This window comes from Oryzias latipes, chromosome 1 (genome assembly GCF_053564925.1).
Source record: "Oryzias latipes strain Hd-rR chromosome 1, Olatipes_Hd-rR_3.1".
In the NCBI taxonomy this organism is placed as follows: Eukaryota; Metazoa; Chordata; class Actinopteri; order Beloniformes; family Adrianichthyidae; genus Oryzias; species Oryzias latipes.
In genome coordinates, this window is record NC_136237.1 from 14,550,782 (window position 1) to 14,563,425 (window position 12,644).

The following is a 12,644-nucleotide window of genomic DNA, read 5'->3' on the forward strand; positions in this document are numbered from 1 at the left end:
AAACTATTGTTTACGTGAGAATCTAGCAAAAAAAGGGAGAAAATAGAAAAATTAGCCACCGCGTTACCTCCACATGTGCTGGTTGACTGAAAATAATAATCCAGTCGCCTTTGAATTTTAAGCAGCCTCTAAAAAGTTTTATCACTCAGATTTTATCATCTGATTAATTTGCTAAACATTGGAAGACCAGGCATACTTACAACTGATTATATTAAGATCATAGTCACAACTGTCCTCATGGGTGGATATGGACCGTCTGTGGGCAAAAAAGAGCTAAACAGGTTTTTGGAAACCATGTGGTCCACAATATATATAAAGTTGTGGATCAATCAGTGAGCCCATACAGTGAAAATGTTCATGCACATTTTTTTGTATGAACACTTAAACAACACAACAGGGTTAAGAAGGGGGAAGTGGGTTAGTGTTAGTCACGCAAGCACATCATGTAGTTTTTTGTTTTTTTAATCCCCCCCAAACCCTGTGCCCGTTAGTGCTGTTCACGTGATAAGTGCACTTGTCTTGTGGTCAGCATGACTGTGACTCTTGTGCATCCTATGGGTACTTTATGGAATAAGAGCACCTTGGAAGAGCATCACCCGGACGTCACAAGTGCGTGCAAATTTTATTCAATTGACGCATGAACGTGAGGGTTTTAAAAGTGGAAGCATGAAACATGGGTTTATGGGCGTTTACATGGACTCTTCATTGAAAGTGGCTGCTTGAACACAAGTTGCCACGGCTGGTGTGAATGTAGCCACCGGTCCTGTGTACGACCCTCGGTGGGCCTGAACAACCCAAAACCTACATAAGTGCACTCTTACCAATGGGCTTAAGTAAGAGTAAAATACTCTACTTAAATACTAACCTAGAAGTAAAATAAATAAAATAATAGTTACATCTACATACATAATTGATCATCTTAGCTGCTTTAAGAATATTACAACAAACTTCACCTCAGTTTTACCCCAATTTGTCAAGTTTCTAAAGTAACCAAGAGCAGAAAAAGAAAAGTATATGCATGTGTGAAAAGGAGAGAATGAAAATTCCAGTATATAAAAACAGATAATTACCTAAAGCACCTTCCCACAGTGATCTAGTCCATCTTTCTTACTTCTTCTGATCCTGAGTTATAAAACCTTGAAGCAGCACCTCTTTTCCAGCACTTACTTTGTTTCTTTACTGTACCCTTTGTGTTTTTTTCCCTTTCTTCTACAGTATTTTATTAAACAAAATGAACATCCAAGTGAGGGAGAGGGAAATATAGGAGAGAATGAGGGAGACAGAATTGCAGGACTTCATCTCTTTTCTCCCCTGGCATTTTAATATTTAATCCACACATGACATTTTTTGTGTCGTTCAGTGGCTAAATATGACTCAGAGATCATCTCTTCTCTCGCCACTGTTTTATTATTTTTCCACTGCCTCTCAGCCCCCCTCAACCCAATCTTTTGTCTTTGCATTTGTTTATTTCACATGCTTTCACAAGAAGTTGCTGCTTTATCTGCTGCAGCGTGCTAATTGACACCTGGATGGCGGGGGGACACTGTGAGAGTCACATTCTTTGATTTCTCCAGTGTGTTCAATACCATCCAGCCTGGTTACTGGGTGAGAAGCTGCGGCTGGTGGGTGTAGACGGGTCCTTGGGCTCCTGGATCACTGACTACTTGTCGGACAGGCCGCAGTTTGTGCGGTTGGGCAGTGTCCTGTCTGATGTGGGACGAGCAGTGTGGAGCAGGGCACTGTGCTCTCTCCTGTCCTGTTCACTTTGTACACCAGTGACTTCCGGTACAACTCAGAATCAAGTCATCTCCAGAAGTTTTGTGACAACTATGCGGTTGTCGGCTGCATTAATGGCGGGCAGGAGGAGGAGTACAGGGAACTTGTGGATACATTTGTGAGGTGGGCTGGAGTAAATCACCTGCTGCTGAACATGGAAAAGATCAGAGAGATGGTGATGGAATTCAGTAAGAAACGACCAGCTTCCCAGCCTCTCAGCATCTTGGGCAGGGATATAGCAGCGGTAGAGGAGTACAAGTATCTGGGAGTAACCATTGACAACAGGCTGAGCTGGAAGACCAAGAGCACTGCCGTGTACAAGAAGACCAGCAGCAGACGCTACCTCCTGAGGAAACTAAGGTCCTTGAATGTGTGCAGCAGGATGCTTGGGATGCTCTACCAGTCTGTTGTCGCCAACACTCTGTTCTACATGGTGGTCTGCTGGAAGGGGCAGCATAGCTGCTAAGTACACTAAGGCTACGTTCAAACTGCAGGGCTTAATGCTCAATTCCGATTTTTTGAAAAAATGTGATTTTTTTTGCAAGGTAGTTCACATTTCCAGATAAGTGCGAACTTTTGTGATCTCCTGTGTGACAGTGAAATGACCCAGACATTAACATTAACAATGGATGTCAACAACAGTGTTGTCAACAGCGGAGCTCTTTTTGCATTATTAAATTCATTTTCACAAAGGAGCCAGCACAATAACAACCTTCTCATTTTAAGAAGGCATTGTAGCCAGGATCGTCTGTACCCACTGTTGTGGAATGGGGATGTGTATGTGTTGGGGCCGTGCGTGTGTGTGTAAGAGACAGGAGAGAGCGCGTGCAGCACAGGAGGGAGTGAGAGGGGGCAGCGGAAGTGTGTTGGGGGTGCGCATTCATGTTGTGTGTTACGGGGGAAGGAGAATGGTAATAAAAGAAGGCTTCCCCCAGAAGAACTGCTATAGACTCTTTATTAACCCACCCTGGAGAATCTGAGGGTCTGAATGGGGAAGTGAACCCCAAAGGAGAATCTGCCTTCGGACCTGGGAAATGTCTCCCCCGCGCTTCTGACCAGGGTCGGAAGGAAAAAACGTCATCGCGGGACAGGGACAGGTTCCACACAGGTCCCACACCATGCTCTGCATTTTCGCTGGAAATTTTTTCAAAAACTTCCCAGTTGCGATAAGAGCCCTTGAGTTTGGCCTGAATGGAGCAGTCACCCCAAATATTAATCAAATGGGTGACCTCGCTTCCCTTCCACTGACTGGTCTTAGCAGCATCTTCCACCATGGTTGATGTCTATGTTCTCGTTCCTGCCTCCTTCAACGCAGAATGATGACTTTTGTAGCGTATCGATGACGTCGGATAAATGTGGCCTGGCCGTTCAGACGGAGGTCGCATTTCAAAAGATCAGATACGTATCGGATTCAGGACCACATACCCAAGTGGCCTGGGTCACAATTTAAAAGATTGGATCTGTGTCGTTCAGACTGTCATGAAAAGATCAGATACAGGTCGAATAGGGGCAAAAAATTCGGAATTGGGTCGTTTCAGCCTACAGTGTGAATGTAGCCTAATAGATTGAAGAAGAGCTGGCTCTGTAATTGGGTGAAAAATTGGACACATTCTAAGCTGTGATGTAGAGGAGGACTTTGAATAAGCCGTTATCCATCATGGATAATCCTGAGCATCCTCTCCATCCTGTACTTGACTGTCAGTGGAGCACATTTTCCAAGAGGCTAAGGCAGCTTCGCTTTCACACCAACTGCTGCAGGAGATCATTCCTACCTCACTCCTTCTGACTTTTTAGCTCCTCATCCATTTGCAATCGATAAACTCATTTGATGTCTGTTTTTCTAGAGCTTTTATGCGTACCAATTGTTTTTTTTTTCTTTCTGATTGTTACCCATTCTTTGTTTGTTTGTATTGAGCCTGTATGCGGACCCTGCAACAACCCAATTTTCCAAGGCTGGGATCAATAAAGCATCTTTATCTTATGAATAATCTTATGCCCTGTCTCTCTTTCCTTCATTTCATCTCACTAAAATCACAAATCAATCCTAAAAATATTTTGCTTTTAAATAACTTGCTTTTAAAATAAAAATGTCTGACTCTAAAAATGCACCTTGACACTTTTGTCTGGTGAACAAATTGCTCATTTCCTGCTGCCGTCCACTTTACATGCACACTTTTACTTCAATAGAAACCTTTATAATCAGTAGCGGTTTTAGGCACAGGCAAATTTAAAGGAGTTCTATGATTGAGTTTTTGATGTTTTATAAGACCTAAAAATGATATTCATAATAACAGGTCTTTAAAAAAATCAAATCCCTTTAATACGTTTCACAAAGATACAAACAGAACATCACACACCAAGCAGAAATGAATGTATTGCTAAAATTGATGCCAGGAGTCCAGCTCTAAAAAAGTGGACAAAAGAGCAAAGAAAATGGAAGGATTTGATTTGGTATTTCTAATTATTAAATTTCCAGACTTTGTTTTGTTCTGCATCTTGTTCATATTTGTATAATTTTGATAGAATGTATTTTCATGGGGAGCGAAATATTATACATTATTCAAGGTTCAATTTGATTTATTTTGGATTGATATTCCTGTCTGTTTTTATTCATATTTATGTTCAAAACATAAGTTTTAAAGGTTTAAACATTTTTAAAGGTTAGCTTTAGTGTGTTCAATAAGTGTTTATGTTGGATTTAGGCCCCTGTGCAAGTCAGTTTGACACCCCTGTAATACAAGTTTATAAAAATGCATGCATTTTTTGTGTAAAATGGCCATATAAAGATAGGGAACACAAAAGGCTATCGTCAAATATGTATGTGTGCGGGGGGTGGGAGGGGGTGGTGGTGGTGGTTACTCGCCCAGGGAGTAAGTTAGTGTACAACCGCCACTGTTTATAATAAAAAAATTAAGAGTCAGGCCCTTTCCGTACGGGACTGCACCTCTTGATGTTGGTGCTGTTGGCAGTTTAAATGTTCCAGACAATGTAACTCCTGTCTTCTACATCAGTGTTTTTCAACCAGTGTGCCGCGGCACACTAGTGTGCCATGGGAGATGGTCAAGTGTGCCGTGGAAAATTGCCCTCATTAACTGATCTAAAAGCATTTCCCATCTCCAGGAAATCAGCTCTTTGTTCATCCAAACAGGTCCTGATAAAACACTGAGTAGTTAGGAATATAAACAATCATAAAATCCTTTTTTCTTTGTGTTTATTTGATTCTATTAAAGACATTTTGATAAGAATGACGGTAACGCGAAATAGCTGCAGCTATAACTGTGTAAGGAAAAGTCCCGCAGCTTTTACTGTCTCCACGACTCCACCAATCATTCTTGAAGGCTTAATCACATGTCATCAGTCTGACCAATCAGAAGTGGTTAAAGTCTCCACTTCCTTGTTCCAATTTAGCTCATAACTCAGTCAGTTCCGACAAAAACACCAGCTAAAGCTCGTCTTTAGCGGTGTAACTTTCCACAGAATCCGGTATCAGACCGTGGAACAAGTGAACAAAACCATGAAGCTCAGAGACGCGAGTCTTTCTGCCGTTTTCTCGCAGTTTTCACACTACATCTCCCATGATGCATTGGCTTAAAGGGACAGCGTCTTGAAAACACAACGAACATACAGTTTTTATGTAACTTAACTTTTATTACATCTTTTAGAAAAACATCTGCAACTTCCTGCTTTTTCTGCCACAATTATCACAAAAATGCACGTCAGATTGCCGGGGGGGGGGGGGGGGGGGGGGGCTGTAGATCAAAACAGACTATGAGTTTCTGCTTTTTTTTTTTTTGGGATGCTGGTGTGCCGCGGGATTTTTGTCAAGGTTAAAGTGTGCCGTGGCTCAATAAAGGTTGAAAAACACTGTTCTACATCATTCAGTTAAATAATGCTCTGAACTACAGTGAGAAGTGTCTGTGCTCACAGCAGCTTGGATCTGATGCAGGGCTGGCGTGATGGGTCATTGCTTTTTGGTGCAGCACTCACCTGAAAACAATGCTGAACCTTGTCAGTCTTGTTACTCATGTGGCATAGGCACATTCTAAACAGATTTTAAGAGTTAGTGTGGATTGACAGCTGTTTACTGTGCTATTACCTGCACACCCTGTGGGCTCAGCATTCGCGAGTGGACTGGAGTGAACAGGAAATAGTCTGGGCATTGCTTGTCATATTTGTTGCACCGGTAATGTTGTGATGTTTTTGTTTTTTTAAAAACAGCATAACTATAATCAAAGTACCACTGGGAACGCTTTGACAATAGATCAAAGATTATTGGAGTGGGTTTTTAAAGTCAAGTTAGAGTATAAAAAAGAAGACAAACATACACTGACCTAAACTATAAACAACATAAAATTGAAATTCCAAATTAATGTCTAAATTCAAAAATGATATCAGTAAAAAACAACATTTTATGTTTGAAAAAAGGTGTAAACTGACAATATAGTTTAAAAGAGTCCACACATTTGCCTGGACTTAATGGTTAAATAAATGTGTATAAAAATATACTTTGAGACCGAACTTTAAATAAACAACATTTAAAAACTGTAAATTGTTGTTTAATTGTTGGCAAAACAGGCAGAAAGGACCATAAGGGAAAAAGTTATAACTTTGATTTGTCAGTAAATACAGTGGGCCATTTGTTTTTGTGCACTATTTATCTTTTAGCTAAAGATACACATCCATGCAAGTTAAGCTGTTTCCTCCTAATAAACCTGTTCTTCTGGACCCATGCACTGTTAATACAAACATTTGTAAATCTTGGTCCAACTTTGCCACCTTGTTTAAATTACCTCAGTCATTTATTAGAAAATGTTGCAGCACAGCAGCAATTGCTCTAATCATCCCATTCTGATTACGCAGCTTCAGTGTATGTATTATGCAGAGGAATGCCTGCAATTTCTCTTTTAACAGTTCACACGTACCTTTGTGCATGTATGAGATGTGTATGTGTCCATTAATCCAGGTTTATGCTAACAGAGAAGTTGTTGGGAGAAGCAGGATGAATCCCTTAGGAAAACCTTTGTCTCAATAGTGTGACAGCATAGAAACATTACTCACACCTTTATCAACCTCTGTCTCTCCCTTCCACTAAGATCCAGCTCATTTCCTTTTTCTTGTCTTTAGTTCATACACAGTTTCTTTACACCTCCTTGCTCAGTCCCTAACCTTTCAGCGTTTTTATCACCTCTTCCTCCCCTGTCCCTCCTCTGCTCAGTCTGTCAGGATGTTTGACTGCCCTCTGGTTCGTTTGATCACTTCCTTTTTTCACACAAGTTGTAATTTCTGGCACAGCCCGCCCTCTCTCGCCTGTCATCTCCCATAGCCATATATCCCATAGCCATAGCCGTATAGTACAGAGGTGACACCAGTGAAACCTATCTGCTATTTGACTCTATCTCTTCTTTCTTTTACAGTCCCCCTATGACATTTTTTTAAAAATAAAAAATGTTCTCAGTGGTGTTTTAATAATGATTATGAAGTTTTAAACAAAATCCCACAACCTAAATATACAGTCCTGGCTAAAACATGACGTAGCTCTCAGCTAAACAGCTAGCTAAACTTTGTTCCAAAAAACAAGTTTTGAAGTTGCTTTAATTAACAATCTTGTATCTGGGGTACAAAGTGAAACTGTAAAAATACAGAAATAAAAGCCATCAGTAGCAGTCTTTTTAAATAACAATATCAAACAAATGAATCAAGCATTTTAGCTGTCATGAACCACATCAGACAATGTGCCAAACTGCACATATCCAACTGGACAGCACCCACATCTAATCTTAAACTTATAAGTCAGTTTCAAATCAAGGAACTCCCCAAAACCTCTTCAAACCCCCACAAGATACATACAGGTGTTGGTTCTGTAGGGGATAAATCGAAATTTTGGCGGGTTTATAATGGAAGATAAGCCGAATTCTAAACAGATTTTAAATAACAATATCAAACAAATGAATCAAGCATTTTAGCTGTCATGAACCACATCAGACAATGTGCCAAACTGCTCATATCCAACAGGATTTTAAATAACAATATCAAACAAATGAATCAAGCATTTTAGCTGTCATGAACCACATCAGACAATGTGCCAAACTGCACATATCCAACAGGACAGCACCCACATCTAATCTTAAACTTATAAGTCAGTTTCAAATCAAGGAACTCCCCAAAACCTCTTCAAACCCCCACAAGACACATCCCTAACCCCTAACTACATAAAAAAATGATATAGTGCGGCACTATGTAGGGCCCCGAATTTGATAGGCAATTTAGACACCATGCTCACTATTTTATTTTTATTTTTAAACGGGGGATATGCCGTAATCAATTTCACAATGTTAAAATTTAATTGATATGAGCGTATATAGAAACGTTGATGGTTTATTAAAAAAATACATTTAAAAATAATTTTTTGTTTTTAAATGTTCTAAAGTTCCCTCACAACACTGCTGCAAGGTAGCAGAAATACTCACACTGGTTCTCCGCTCTCAAAGCACAAGCGCTTGTGTGTGCTTTTGTTGAAGTTTAAATAAATATGTCAAACAGAAACCTTCTGGTTGCATCTAAATTTTCCACCCATTGAGAGATTTGTTGCGTGATGATGCAATGTAATGATAGTTTACTTACCTTTTGCAGGTATATCACAGTTTTTTTCATAGATTGGCCAGGGGTCCGACCTTTATCCAGGGGCAACTTATTTGTGTTATTTAAACATAAATAGGCTCATATATTTGTTATTTTCCCACTAGCAACTGTTTGTCCACCGTCATTTAGATGCACGAGAATGTCTGGCCTGACCCAGCGGCTTTTTTGCCGGCGTTTAGCGCTCAGCACAAGAAACACGTCCCTCACATACAGTTATTTATAAAAACAAACACTGTACATTATATACATCTGCTAAATTATGTAAACTCAGCTCATATACACTCAAAAAAATAACTCATTGGATGAACTCAATTTAATTGTGGGCAGGATTTCCATCCAATAAATATGAGTAGCCCGAACTCAAAGAAAATTCTTCCATGTAATGAAATAAAATTGAGTTAGTCGAATTCAATTTTATCACGAAAAGCCAAACAAAAAGAAATCCATTCACTTAATTAAACTTATTTATATTTGTTCAACTCAATAAAAACTATTTCTTCTAAATTAATCTTTTCCTATTTAATCCCCCAATAATACACACACACAAATGCCAAATCTTACTGAGGTCCCTTTATTGAAAAAAACAAATAAATTTAAATAGGACCTGTACAGTGCAGTCTTTAAATGGTTCTAAATATCAAACCTCAATCATTAATAACTAATGCCCCAATGCATACATGACTATCAAAAATATCCAAAAGACAATATTATCATTGAAAACGGTGGCATATTTCTCAAAGAACAATTTGAGCGTAGTTATCTTACACCAAATGACAGAAATAGCGCAATAACGTGAAATGTTAATGCATCTCAAGTACCTCAAAGCAGCCTTTTGATGAATTTTGCAATCTGAATACTAAAGTAACAACATGTAAAATACTTTAAAACACAACATTATATCATCTAATAACATTGAATATTGAAGTTACAGGAGTTATCTGCCTGTTTTACATTACCAATTTAAAATGTAACAGGGCTGTAAAAGTAGTCCATGAAGCCAAAGGAAGAAAACTTTCTGCTGGGCCTTAAAACCTTGTGGCCACAAATGTCTTACATTTTTTCCTAAGAGCACAAACAAAAATGGACCTAAAACAGAGCATATTTAATGAAATGTGGGAAAAAAATGAAAACATATATAATAAAATTATAAATAAAGTGCTTTTTTTCCTTTTACAGTGCATCTCAAAGTCATAACATAAAAACAACTAAAAAAAGAATGGCTGGCTACTCAAAGATCTTACAGCTTTTTCACTCCACAACAACTGAACAAATCAAAAAAGAACACAGTTCTTAACACAGTTCACAAATAGGTTGCATGAACCAAATCTGGCCTGCAGTGTTTAAATACAAAATAAAATAAAAACAGTCACTGAAAATGTCTCTTGCAGCATGTTCTGAATCATTTCAACCTGTGTTAAGAGTCATTCAATTGTCAAACAGGTAAGAGAGAAACGAAAAATAAATGTAATATATATAAAATATAGAATATATAAATGGGAAGAAAGAAAAACTGCTGAAAGATGAGGAAACACAATGTTGCACTGTTTTTAGTCACCTGATTCTTGTCTCTTATGCAAACAACTTGATTTTCAGCTGCTGTATCTTCGTATTCAGCTTGTGCCCATCCAAATTCATTACGATCTTCTGGCAAAACTCAAAAGTGTACTTGAGGTTTTCTGGAAAGCTTAAATCAAGGGCATAAATGAGCCCAAACAGCATGATGAACCCAAGGATGATACTGCCTACATTCTTTAGAACTTTAAGGCCTTCGATCACAACTCCCACGTCCTCTGGCTCCCTGTTCCCTTCACTTTGAATGATGTAAATCCCCATGACTGTGCTTGAGATGTCCCTCTCTGCATCCTCAGTGGCAGAGGCCTGAAACAAAGTCATAAGCAATAGATATTTGGTGTGCATTGAAAAAATGTTTTGGAGTTGAAAGTAATTTCTATATATGCCAGAAGATACATTTTGTAAAGTCTGTTTGCATCTATTTATATTAAGAAAGATTCAATTCAATAACCATGTGCCATGGAAGAAATTACACAAGATGGGGAACACTGACATAGACTTACCAAATATCCCTTAAAGAAAGAGTCAGGATCTTCATTGAGGTAGATGGCAACACTTTTCAGGATGCACTCCCTTCTGGTGTCGATGTCATCACACTAAAGCAGGAGCAACAAAACAAAACAGAATGTATAAAAATGTGAGTGCACAAGCAAGTAAGTGCTTTCTTGATGTTGGCTGCCGCTTTGCCTTGGCCTTCTCGTTTGTGCTTCAAGGAGTTCACACGGATTTCGGGATGTCCGAGTCGCCCAGGCTTTGTTCGGTAGTTTTGCATTTTATATTTCAGTGACTGTTTCCATCCCCAAAACCCAGTCTTGGATCCTAGCTGACCCAGACAAGGATGTGCCCTTGTCAAAGCTGCTGCTACGTCAACCTTCATGGTCCTTGATTAAATCATCCCCCTTTACCAGTACAGGACTCTCCATGTAAAAACATGGAGGAACCTATGCAGATCGGTCACTTAAAATTGACGCCAGAAGAATGTCAAAAAAGGAAGGAAGAGAAGTCCTGCTTCTATTGCGGTAACCCAGATAATTTTCTCTCACAATGCCAACCACGTTTAAAAGGCAGAGCCTCCCACTAGAAGACAGGCCGTGGAAGGGTGACGCTATAGTTTCTTCAGGAAGAAACTTCTTTGTTTACAGTCTGAGGTTTTTAAATTTCAAACTCTGGTTGACTCTGGCGTGGAGCAGAGCTTCATTGACCATCATCTCGCCACTGAACTTGCTTTACCCATGGAACCTCTGGACCCCTCCTGTCGAGGCTGCTGGGCTGGCAGGTCAACATCTTTCCCGCATCACGCATCGCACCAGGCCTATTCTCCTCATAACGTCTGGTAATCAATTAGAACACATACAGTTTGTCATTACCAAAACTTCACAGACTCCCATAATTTTGGGTTTTCCCTGGCTCAGGTTGCATAATCCCCAATTAGATTGGGGTCAACAACGGATTGCTTATTGGAGTTATTTTTGCTTGGCTCACACCTCCACCTTCCAATTGTTCGGGGGGTGTAGATCCAACTAAAGTTACCTCCTTCTACCAAGATCTCAAAATCTTTTTCAGTAAAATTAAAGCTTGCTCTTTACCTGTGCATAGGCTCTACGACTGCTCCATTGAACTGCTCCCTGGTGCTACACTACCTAGAGGTAGATTGTTCAATATGTCTGGTCCTGAGAAAATTGCTATGGAGAAATAAATACAAGAGGCACTTTCTTCTGGTCAGATGCGTCCTTCCTCTTCACCAATTGGTGCGGGGTTCTTTTTTGTAGAAAAGAAAGACAAGTTCCTATGTCCATGCATCGATTTCAGAGAACTTAGCCAAATAACCATCAAAGACAAGTATTGACTACCTCTCCCGAGGTCTGTTTTTGATTCTGTACAAGAAGCACATATCTTTTCCAAGTTAGATTTCCAAAACGCTTATCACCTCATCCGCATGAAGGAAGGTGATGAATGGAAATTTAAATACCCTCTCTTGGACAATTTGAATATTTAGTCATGCCATTCGGGCTTACAAATGCTCCAGCCATTTTTCAAAGACTGGTTAATGATGTCCTCAAAGATTTTCTCAACCGTTTTGTCTTCGTATTCCTTGATGACATCCTTGTTTATTCCCAAAATCCTGCCCAACATGAAACCCATGTATGTTGTGTGCTGGAAAGACTCGTGGAAAAATGGACTGTACGTAAAAGCATAAAAATGCGAGTTCCATGTCTCCAATATCACTTTCCTGGGACAGATTTTGGAAGACAATTGCATTCAACCTGACCCAGCCAAAATGTAACCTGTCACCAAATGGGAACCGCCTAATAACAGGAAAAAATTACAACAGTTTATGGGATTTGCGAACTTCTACTGTTGATTCATACGGAAATACAGCCAAATAGGATCTACCTTAACCAAACTCACTTCCACTCTGAAACCCTATAGTTGGAGTCCTAAGGCCCAAACTGCTTTTGACTCCCTCAAGAAGCTGTTTGTCACTGCACCCATACTCATCCAAACCTCCGATTCTGGTGTAGGAGCCGTTCTGTCCCAGAGAGAAGAGTCTTCAGGCAAACTTAAACCTTGTGCCTTTTTCTCCAGGAAGCTCTCTCCAGCTGAACAGAACTATGACATTGGGATCCGAGAACTGCTGGCTATGAAACTCTCCTTAG

At 39.7% G+C, this 12,644-nt stretch overlaps 1 protein-coding gene across 4 annotated transcripts in view; it reads left to right on the top strand.

Moving 5' to 3' along the window:
* LOC101160457 (protein phosphatase 1 regulatory subunit 29) overlaps positions 1-12,644 on the top strand; it is a 450,803-nt gene that overhangs the window by 278,904 nt on the left and 159,255 nt on the right. The gene's annotated exons all lie outside the window — the stretch shown is intronic.